Here is a 12,372-nt window from a genome sequence, read left to right as displayed (position 1 = left end):
ATCCCCTTCAAAAGAGTCTACATTCTTCCTGTTGTCCCAGTGCAGGTCAGCTGGCCCAATCTCAAAGGCTGCAATCTCTCAATTGCAGCTGAATGGGCAGCAGTTCACCCAAAAATTTATTTATTTTTCTGTGTCATATCCCTCTGCTCACAACAGTCCATATGCTCATACAGGCATAACAGCAAGCCTCTTTTGCACCCTCATGAGCTAAACATCACAGTCCATAGTTCTTATTGTATTCAGGTCTTTTAACTCTGACCAGGATAGTCCATCAAGTCATACTTACAGCACTGCAATCCATCTCTTAGGCCAAGGTTTCAAATCCTTCCCCATTCCTCTTGAAAATAAATCAGCTCCAAAAGGCCAAAGCCACACAGTTAGGTGTCTAGCAGCAATCCCACTCCTCAGTACCACTTTACTGTTGCAGTCAGGTGGGAAAAAGAGGTTTATTTTGGCTTGTAGGCTCAAAGGGAAGCTCCATGATGGCAGGGAAAATGGATGGCATGAGCAGAGGGTGGACATCACCCCCTGACCAACATAAGGTGGACAATAGTGACAGAAGAGTGTGCCAAACACTGGCAAGGGGAAACTGGCTATAACACCCATTAGCCCGCCCCCAACAATACACTCCCTCCATGATGCATTAATTCCCAAATCTCCATCAGATGGGAACCAACAATTCAGAATATCTAAGTTTATGAGGGACACCTGAATCAAGCCACCACAGGCATTATAGCCAGTTTCCTCTTGCCAGTGTTTGGCATCCTCACCTGTTGCTATTGTCCACTTTATGTTGGCCAGAGGGTGATGTCCACCCTCTGCTCATGCCATCATTTCCCCCTGCCATCATGGAGCTTCCTCTCAAGTTTGTAAGCCAAAATAAGCCCCCCCCCTCTTTTTTTTCCAAAATCTGTTCTTGATTGGGTGATTTCTGCCAGCAATGTGAACCTGACTGCAACACCCTCCCCGTAATGTTTCGCTTGGCAAGCTACACTAATAGAAGAGGTGAGATTTGTATAAACCTATAGAACTAGATTTTTAGTATGCCTGGTCCCTATGGAATGCACAACAACTACTTTTTGGACTGTTTCTGGCCCACCTGGGCTAAACCGAGGACTCAATTCTCCTTGGTGCTTTCTCAGGGTGATGTAACTTGATGCTGTGTGGGAAGGGTTTAGTAGTTTCTGCTGAAACTTCTGGGTTCCTGGTGCTAGAGTATAGGGTGGGAAAGATGTGAACTTGCCTCATGTTTCTCATGGACCTCACCTGGTTCTATACATCATTCTAATACAATCAATGATATGTTCTTTATAGTATTAATTGTAACACATAATGTAACCATGAGCAACAAAGATAAATACAATAAACCCATGGTTAGTGAATAACCCAGGGAAGAGGGCATGTAAAAAGGCTTTAGATTTGAATTAGTCTTGATGTTCAGAAAAGAATTGTGCTAAGCTATATATTTTCTAGCATGTAGACAAAGTAACTTTCAGGAACAAGAAAACATATGACTCTTGAAATTAGTATTAAAAGACAATTGGTAATGAAGTGTAAAAATTATTATATAATAAGATTTTAGAAATTATTTTGGTACCAACATTGTTTTAATGCTGGGTTAAGGAATTTGAACTTGTATTTGGCAGACAGCATTGCACACTTCTTGGACAATGAATCGTACAACACTTTGCATAATTTACAGTGTTTACTAGGACACACTAATGGATTAAGCTGGCCTTTCAGAGTTTGTTTATAACAATGTTCAAGTAGGTCCAGTGGATAGATGATGGCCTAAACTAGGTTAGTAGCAGATGGTATTGAAAATTCAATACAAGCAATTTTTGCATCAAAAAAAACAAACACACTAAGCAAATGTTCTAGAATTTTAAAGTAAAGACTTTATTAAGCAGCCTTTTAGCTCTATGGAATAAGTGGAGGGAGGGTAGCATTTTTCAGTTGATAAGATATGTATTGCAAAATTATTTTGGTAAATTCCAGTTTCTCTTGGATTTCTTTAACTAATAATTCTTTCCCAGGACAAAGTTGGCTTTATTTTTGCTAGATTTTGTTAGTCTTGAAGTTTCATGCCAGTAATTTTGAAATCTGAAAGGAAAGTAAAAACAATAGTAATCAGCATTACAGCTGCATTTGAGGAGAGAGCTAGAGTGAAGGCCCTGAACACTGGCCTCAAAGTCAAAGGAGAGTTGCTGCTCCTCTATGGACATAGTACATGCATGGCTTTAGTAAATAGTTTCATGGCTTATACACTCTGTCTACAGTGTGTGTGTGTGTGTGTGTGTGTGTGTGTGTGTATTTACACTTGCCTTGGTACCATGAGAATTTAGGGAGCTAAGTAATGCTGTAGAATATCTTTACTCCATGAGAAAAATCTTTCTTTTTCAGTAAGCTTAGGAAGTGAATATGCAACATACTTAGTGTTTAATGACATAATAAGCTACTTAAAGTTGTATCATCTATGGGAAGAATTCTCAAAAAAAAAGAAGAAAGGAAAAATATAAAACAATGAAATATTACCCAACACATCTTCATATTTTTAAGTTCTGGATTAGTTTTGTCTTTGTTACATTGCTAATTATTAACTAGTAACATCAATATCCACCTTCCTCCCATGTGGGAGTGTCCCTTTCAGTGTCTCTAGCCAGACTTTACTTACTGTCACTATTGAGGTCAAGTTGTCTCTCAGTGCTTCCTACTCTATTTTTGAAGCACAGACTTAGTTGCTTGTGAAGCAACATATTTATCTCCTCTGTTTTCACTTTTTGTCTTATATAAGCACTTTCAAGTTGTTGAAAACACAATTTGTATGTCCACTTCCATCTATTCACAGTCACTACTTTAGACTTTTGTTTTGATTCTTTACTCTTTGAACCAATATTACTGAGTCTTACTGCTTGCTACAAGATGCAGGTGTTCCAGAGCTGGGTCAGGAAAGATATACATCTTACAAACACCCTTGGAGACCCACACATTTTTTACGAAGTAAACCACACATTAAAATTTATTCACTTCTTATAGATGAACTTACAAAGACTCTTTGCTCTTGATCTTCAGTTCCCTTTTCTCAATGTCTTCTCCTTCCTTGGTAATGATATTTGACAGGTCTGCATTACAGCACATGCAAACTGCATACTTCTTGCACTGCTCTTTTCTCCATTGGGTGTCTGCTAGTGTCACTACGTTCTTAGTGTTGCACTTCAGAGCTCACAAATGCAATGAGGTTGGACATCATCTGTAATTCTTCCTGGCCAGGATCATAAAAGTTCTTGCAAGTGTTCTCTCGTGCTCTTTTCTTCCCTCTTTGACATGAATGGCAATGGCAGTGGCTTGAAAAGACTATGAAAACACATGTGAAGACTGCAAAGCTTCAGTCAACTGGAGTTCTCCTCTCCTGACCTTGAACTTTACCCTGAGCCATTTCATGAGAGGAACAGAAGCCTCGGTGCACTGAAATCATCATCCTTGCCCTGGGGCCTGCTAATCTATTGACAAGCTGGTCCTGACTGGCAATTCTGAATCAAACCTTTTTCAATGTATACAACCATAGGAAAAATTCTATTCACAAGAAACTAATGTTTCATAACTGTGTAAAGTGGGTCATTATAACATATTTGATAAAATGATGAGATGCTTAATCTAGAATACATTAAGTTTATTTGTGAAATGTTTTAAGCAGCAGGACCTTTATTCAAATGGCATTATGCTGAGATCCATGTAGAAAATAGATAAAAGTAAGACAGTAGTAGAAGAAGGATGAGAGTTAACTTGTTGGGAGGAGAGTAGTTCAGAATGAATAGAAGTTTTATGAAAGGAAAGATCCCCAGTTTTCCCACTTTCATTGGTTATGTATCCCTCCAAGAAAGTGGCTCACAGCAGACCTCCAGATGTACCAAGTAAAGCAGTGAGACTCGAATTCAGAAGTCAAATCCATCTGGTTTTGAGTCATGCATGAACCTTTCTGCCTTTCTGCCATTAACTATGCCCACTCTCTGCCAGGGATTCCTCCTTTTAATCTCTCCTTTCCATAACTCTAACTATATGTCCACGATCATATTCATAAAGTCTGTTTTCTGTGCTGCCATATGAAGTTACTGTAAAGGTCCAAGAATCATTGAAGAAAGACCCAAGACTCAAATAGTATGTAAAAACAAAGAGCGTTTATTCTGCAGAATCAGCCAGCATGTGGGGGTCAACCATTCATCCAAATGTCAACTCCAAGGGGAGTACACAGACCCCTTTTAAGGGGAATTCCAGGCAGGTTAAGGAATCTTTTTAAATGATTGGCTAGGCAAGCAGCAGTTACAGTTGTACACCTCTGATTAGTTGGGGCAGAAGGGAGATGTCTGGGTATATTTGGACAAGTCTCCAGTAATAGACTCAGCCCTCAGAGCCCAACAACTTGGGCATGCCCTTTGTTCATGGTTTTTCCCAGAAGTTGTGCCTGCCTCTCTGGGGAACTGAAACTTAGGCCTACCTATAAACTGGAGCAAATTTGGTCCTCTCATTTTCCACTTGAGATAGGCTCAAATCATTGAGAGGGGCTTAGGGGTTGATATTGGGACTTTAATGCCATAAGCTGAACAGTAAGAACATTTTTTTTTTTTTTGACATAACCTTATGAGAGTGTTAAGCATATAGGGCGCACAGATGAGGGCAAGTAGCAACAGCATCAAGGGCCCTGTCACCACTGAAAGCAGGGTAGTGAGCCAAGGGGATCACATTTCCATAGGGCTGGCTGGGACTTGGAATTAACAATCATCCCTGTAGCAGTGTTAGAAACCACCCATGTGAGGTTACATGACTCATGAGGGTTAGGCCCAGTAAGGGACAAACCCAAGGTGGGAATATGTCTTAGGAGTTAATTTTGTTACAAGGACTAGAATTAAAATGTCAGAAATGAGACAGTTACTTAACATACAATAGAGAAGAATCTGGTCCTTTTTTGAACCAAAACCAGTTAGCTAAATTTTAATATAACCCTTGATAAATCTTTTTTGAAACAAAAGACACCACTTGACAACCAATGATTTTGGCTTAATCTTGATAGTTATTAACTTTATGTACCCTCGAAATTTTTATTAACATAAAACAATTTTATGTTTTACCCATGACTTAAATTTGATAAAGCTATCCTAACATATTTTAGCCTGAAAATTAGTTTTTTGCTCCTTAAGAGTTTGTAAACAGTTGAAAAATCTCTAACTTTAGGCATGGTGTTTAGGTTTAGCCTGAAACTTCTTTCCTACACACGCACATCTTTACCAACATACTTTAACATTCTGATCTAAGTACCACTCAAAAAGCATTCTTTTTATTTATTTATTTGAGAGTGGCAGATAGAGAAAAATGGAGAGAGAGAGAGAGAGAGAGAGAGAGAGAGAGAGGGGGAGAAAGAGAGAGGGAGGGAGGGAGAGAATGGGCAGGCCAGGGCTTCCAGCCACTGCAGACAAATTCCAGATGCATGCGCCCCCTTATGCATCTGGCTACCGTGGGTCCTGGAGAATTGAGCCTCAGACTGTGGTCCTTAGGCTTCACAGGCAAGTGCTTAGCTGCTAAGCCATCTCTCCAGCCCCGCAAAAAGCATTTTTAATGAGCATTCTATGACCCAACATTGAAAAATTCCTTTCCAGTTCCTTCAATTAACTCATTTCATCCCATTATTAAACATCTTTCTTTTTTTAAATTATTTATTTATTTATTTGAGAGCAACAGACGCAGAGAGAAAGACAGATAGAGGGAGAGAGAGAGAATGGGCGCGCCAGGGCTTCCAGCCTCTGCAAACGAACTCCAGACGCATGCGCCCCCTTGTGCATCTGGCTAACGTGGGACCTAGGGAACCGAGCCTCGAACCGGGGTCCTTAGGCTTCACAGGCAAGCGCTTAACTGCTAAGCCATCTCTCCAGCCCAAACATCTTTCTTATAAGGCTATTAAGAAAAACTACACCAATTGGTTAATCCTATTACTCACTAACAAGCAAGTAGTCTAAAGACAATTTTATGTCATTAGTACCAATATTACACTTGGAAAGGATTTTATTAGGAGTAACTAAGCAAATTTTGTTGCTATCTTGAAGCAATGTGGCCTAGAAGTCAGGTCAGTTGCCACCTCCTTTTAAGTAACAGGAAATTATAATCTTTTTAATTTTAAAATACCTGACAAATTATAAATCACCACTTCAGAGTCTTGCAAAGGCAGTTTACAGTTTTGCTGCTTAAAGGGAGTGAGGGGAAATTTCCTTCCTGAACTTTTCATAGTCAGATAAGCTATGTGGGTCCATGTGTCTGGGCCATATGGGTGCCCAGAAATCATCCAGGGGTCAGCCTGGAGGATATTGTTTTTCCCAAAAGGAGGTAGCCTCTTTCTGGGAGAGCTTAATTACCCTAACTTTCAAGAGAGCTCTTATTCCATGAATCTGAGATTTCTTTTGGCAGGAGGCAATGTTACATATGACAGAGATAGAAACTCCAAGAACAGAGGGCAATGTTCCCAAGGGCTGAGTAGCACATGGAGGATTCCCCAGAGAGCTGGGCGTGAACCTGTCCACAAGTTTAAGAGGCCAACGACCTGCCCTACAGGCTTTTAAGAGGTCGATGTGTTACCTATTTTTTGTGTTGGAAAGAAATAGTTTTTGCCAACATCCAATGGACTGTAGGGGTCCACGCAGAGGATAGCTGGCCTTCAGTCAATACTGAAGAGTGGCCTTGGCCAAGACACATCAGTTGCCAGTTAGTTGTGTCTGGTCCCATGTGATGGAAAAAAATAAATAAATAAATAAAGGAGGAAAAAGAGAAACCTGCCAGCCCTCAAAAACATGGAGGCAAGGCTGCATGGGCCAATGTCTCCCAGTACCTCTGGGAGAGCACTCACCTACCCTGTCCATCTCATAGGATCCCTGTTCAGGCACCAGCAATGGGTTCCTGGGACCTTACTCTGGGGCTAGCCACCATCCACCAAAGATGCCCAGGCAACCAGGTTGGGTGAGCGCATGAAAGTAGAAGACTTTCAGAAGTTTCTGTGTGAACAGCTCTCTCCTTACCAGCCAGGTTATTAGGGTCCCAGCTCAGGTGAATCAAGGGAAAAGCCAGGTCAATGTCAGCCTGGGCCACCGTTAGCTGGCAGTTTGGCCCTGGACCCGGCTTTTGGGCTGTGGCAGCACCTGTTCTCTTTCCTCAGTTATGAAGAACATGTGCAAAAGCTTTAACTTGGTAAATGGTGAGAAGGTGGAAGGTGCCTCCCTCCGGCCATCCCACATTGAAAGTCAGCCTTTCATTCCTGAAAAAGATGGTAAGTTTTCCTGGTCATACTGTTAAACCCAGATTGTCTGTCAGGCATCAGAAATCCTTGAAATGTGACTGGACTAGGTCCAGTGGGGTGAAACTTGCTGCTTGCCCCATGGTGTCTCACAAGAAAGAAAAAAAAAAAAAAAAGAATGAACAAGACACAATCATACAGACACAAAACCAACCCAGGAAGTGAAAAAGACACTCAAGTGCTGCAGATGGAGGTCTATCCCATGAACAGGCTCTGCCAGACAGGCACGACCCATCAGTATTTATCAAAACCAGAGTCAGACTGGAGCTGGAGCTCTCAGACTCCACCAGAAGGGGGTCCAGAACCCCCAGCCACAAGGTAATTACCAGTTCATCAGCCTTACCTCCATGGTCCTCCCAGTTTTTTCCCAGACACCAGATTTACTGAAAATTAAACAAAGAACAGAGCAGACCAAAGACACACAGTACAGAGGAGCACTGCCTACCCACTGACTTGTCAGAGAACCAAATAATCTCCTGGAAATGCTCCACTATTTTATCTGGGGTTACCTAGCAATCCGGGACAAGCCCCCAAATGTAAGAGTCCAAGAATTGCTGAGGAAAGACTGCAGACTCAAATAGTATGTAAAAACAAAGAATGTTTATTCTGCAGAATCAGCCAGCATGCGGGGCTCAACCATTCATACAAAATGGTGACCTCTAGGGGAGCATGCAGGCCCCTTTTAAGCACAACTATGGGAATTCCTGGCAGGTTAGGTATTCTTTTAAAATGATTGGCTATGAAAGCAACAATTACAATTGTACATCACTGATTGGTTGGGGCAGAAGGTACAAAGGTGTTGTGAAAGGCTCTAAAGGGAAATGTCTGGGTATGTTTGGACATGTCTCTAGGAATGACACACAGTCCCCAGTGCCCGTCACCTTGGGCATGCCCTTTGTTCATGATTTTTCCCAGAAGTCTTGTCTGCCTCTCTGGGAAACTGTAATTTAGGTGTAGCTGTGAACTGGAGCAAATTTGATCCTCTCAGTTACTACAGACTTACTAGAGTTACTAGAGACTGAAATTAACACAATCTTATATATATACACATCTCACGTGACAGATTTAAAGGCCAAAATCTCCATAAGTACGTCTGGGCCCCCTGCCTTGCTCTGGGAGTCATAAAATTGAAGTCATTGAGTTGGCAGATTATGCTCCTCACTGGAGTCTCTGGGGAAGAATTTCCTCTGGGCTGTTGGTCTGCTGGTATTATCTATTTCTCGCAGTGACAAGAATGGTGAGGGATCCATTCTTTGATGCTTCCAGTGGATGCTGGGGCCAGCCACATTCTGATTCCCCACCAAGAGTGGGGTTTTCCCACACCGGCTCTGCCACATCACCAGGATGTGCTTTCCACTGAGGAGAAAGCTCTGTGCTCAGTAGCTCATGTGTTTACGTTGGTCCTCTTGAATAATGCAAAGTCATTTCCCCATGTATTGGCAGCTAACAACCAACCTTAGTCACATGTGCGCAGAATAATGAACACATGTGCACGTTCGTGGTACGTGAACTATAGACTCAAAATTGAGGCTCAAGGTAATTCAGATCAAAATTCTGCTTACTAAGGAAAGCTCCATGCTGAAGGGACCTCCTCTGCCTTAGTGCATGCTCCTCTCTCGGTGCTATTTATGATGCCCTTACCTTACACTACAGCGGTAGCTCCACTTATGCAGAGGTCTTAATTTTCTTATTTGTGTATAACACCCTTCTGATGATAGCCATATATTTTAACCACTCTGTGTCTTACAGAGCAGGAACACCAAGGCACCTTGATTAATTGATTTGGATAACCAAAGTTCTCAGGAAAGGCAGGAATGACTAGAACCAGAGCTAAAACAGCATAATATTTTTTTTCTTTTAAAGAACAAAATTTCTCAAATTTGCATGTGCTGGGTTTTTATTTCAATGTTGTTTATACAAAAAGAATGATTTATCTGCACATGGAAGTGTTAATCACTGCCCCCTGGACTTTTATTTTTTTAATTCTGATAGGTGAGGAGGGACAGAGCACAATGAGGACATGGCACAGATAACGGTTTTCTCTTTGAAAATTGTCAACCCGCAATTGCATTTCCTTATGCAACAATTGAGGATCTTTTGTAGAGCTGGATTTCACACATTTTTAAAAATGCATTTTTTGGGGGCTGGAGAGATGGCTTAGTGGTTAAGCGCTTGCCTGTGAAGCCTAAGGACCCCGGTTCGAGGCTCGGTTCCCCAGGTCCCACTTTAGCCAGATGCACAAGGGGGCGCACGCGTCTGGAGTTTGTTTGCAGAGGCTGGAAGCCCTGGCGCGCCCATTCTCTCTCTCTCCCTCTATCTGTCTTTCTCTCTGTGTCTGTCGCTCTCAAATAAATAAACAAAGAAAAAAAAATTAGAAAAGAAAAAGACTTTAAGCTATTTTAAAAAAATGCATTTTTTTCAACAAATGAACACACAGACTTATATAACGGCTTTTAAAAGTCTTAATTTATCTTTAATCTTGGCTGAGAAATCTGGTACCCTCTCCCATTCCATTCTTCAGTGACAGTGAGTTTCACACACCACGAAAGCCCACTTCATTTCTTATATCCACTTTAATTTACCAATCTACTTTTAACCTAAAGGTTCTTTCTCTTCCTTTTTAGTTGCTTTCCTGTGGAGATACTATTTGTACATTCTAGAGGAGAATTTCCCATTTTCAGGGGAGTCTTTCTGCTCACCTATGTGGCTGATACCATTCACCCTTCAAATTCAGAACACGGTGGTCTTCTTAGAACTAAAGCAAATATGGCAATAAGTGATGGTAGGGTCACAAAAGGAAAACCATAGACTGGCTCTTGCTGTCTTTCATTGCAGAGGAGAAAGCAGCAGTGGGGTACCTTCTTAGACCTGGAAATGGAGTCACAACTAGGAACTCACACACTAGCTTGGCTCTTCCAGCCCCTTGGTCACCTGAGCAAAATTTCGTAATCTCTTAGCCTCAGCCAAAAAGGGGGAAATGCATGCTGAATTTATTTGTTCTCTCTTTAAAACAAAAATGTATGCATTTTGGGAGTCAAAGGGGCTAATACAAATCATTACCAAAGGTAATGAACCAATCTATTTTCAGTAGACATACAAAAAACTGAAGGATAATTTCCATGGTTGGCTTGAGTTCCCAGGAGATTATCCAAAGATAACAGGTTACAGCCCAGCTGGGTGTGTTTACCATCTGACCATGTGACCCAGTGATACCCCACTGTTGCCCAGGCCAGTCAGCTCCTCCATGGTCATGGTCACTACCAATACAGCATGACTCACTTCTTCACTATTTTTCACTTGCAGTTTCTTGGAATTAAATGACTTTGGGGGGACTTTCCTCACCTTTACAAGAACATCCTTTTTTTCTAGTACTTTTTTTTTTTTTTTCTAAAAGGCAGGGGCTTTGAAGGCTAGGTTGACCTGAAACCTATGGCAATCCTCCTACCTCTGCCTCCCTACTGCTGGAATTTCAGAAGTGTGCCACAATGCCTGGCTCGTACTCAGGTGTTTTGGAGTTTCCTTATGGTTGTGTGTATATTTATTCTTTTTATTTATTTATTTATTTATTGGTGTGTGTGTAGGTAGGTATGTATTGTATTCATGTGTGTGAGTTGGGCATGTACATACCAGCCACACATGGAGAGGTCACAGGACACTTCTTACTGTATTGGCTCTTACTTTTCACCTTGTTTGGGGAAGACTCTGTCATTGTTCACTGCTTCAATAGGCATGCTGAGATTACAGAAGCCTGCCAGAGATCATGGTTTTTCTTTCTTTGTTTTAAGAGGATTCAAGGATCCAAATTCAGGTACTCATGTTTGTGGGATTAGCACTTTTATCATCTGATCTGTCTCCTCAGTCCCTCTGCTCAGGTTCTCACACTTATCAGACACAGAGTATCCTTATAATCTGCTGATAAATTTGGCCACTGAGGTGACTAACAAGGAAATCTAGGTTCGTCCATGTGTTTATAAGGTTACTCTCTAGTAGGAAGTAAAACACATTGCATATATTTTTTGCCTTAATCTAAGAGAGCTACTAAATTTGGGAGGGGTACCTATTAATTATTTACTTAATTACCCTCCCAAGAACACTCATTTAAAACACCTGTAATGATTAGATTACAGATGATGTAACTTGCCTTTTGACACTAGCAATAACAAAAGAGCAACTAAACAACAGGGAAAAACATTTGTGTAAAAGGTTTTGCTTCAGCCAGGCATGGTAGCACGCTGAGAGGCCAAGGTAGGAGGATCGCTGTGAAATTGAGGCCAGCCTGAGACTACATCATGAATTCCAGATCAGCCTAAGATAGAGTAAGACCCTCCCTACCTCAAAAAAGTTTTTTTTTTTTAAATATTTTGCTTCAAAATGATCCAATACACAGAGAGACTTCATTGAACATGTGCTAGAGAAAGCAGGCAAAAGATGATGCAAGAATGACCAAAGGTTAATAGTAAATTTGCGTTGTGAGTATATAGAAGTCTTAAATAGCATTACCTACTTTCCTATATGCTTTTTAATGCATGTGTGCATTGGTGTGTGTATGTGCATGTACATGTGTGCAGTTGTGTACGTAGAGGGAAGAGGACAACCTTTAGTGTCATCCTCAGGGATTCTCTCTAATCTCCTTTGAGATGAGAGCTCTCAATTGTCTATATTGCACCAATTAGGCTTAGACTGGCTGGCCAGCAAGTCTTGGGATCCTGTTGTCTCTGCTTCCTGCTGAGTGCTGGGTTCACAGGCAAATGCCACCAGGTCCAGCATTGTACATGGGTGCTGGGGATGAACCCCTGGTTCTCCTGTTTATCATGCAATCACTTTACTAATTGAGTTATTTTACTCATCCCCTACTTTTTTATGGTTTAACTTTCCTGTAACATGCTAAATAAATTCATTTTACAGTGAAATTTGTGTATCCTCAAAAAGGACATTGACACTATCATAAGGCATAAATATTTAATTTTAAGAATGCCTGCTCCTGTTTATCAAGAAGGGATGCTTTTAGCAGCTTTAAATTACATTCAGCTGAGAAAGCCACT

Source organism: Jaculus jaculus, chromosome 5 (genome assembly GCF_020740685.1).
Source record: "Jaculus jaculus isolate mJacJac1 chromosome 5, mJacJac1.mat.Y.cur, whole genome shotgun sequence".
Classification (NCBI taxonomy): Eukaryota; Metazoa; Chordata; class Mammalia; order Rodentia; family Dipodidae; genus Jaculus; species Jaculus jaculus.
The sequence above is the reverse complement of the archived record's forward strand: the minus strand, read 5'-3'. Positions refer to the sequence as shown.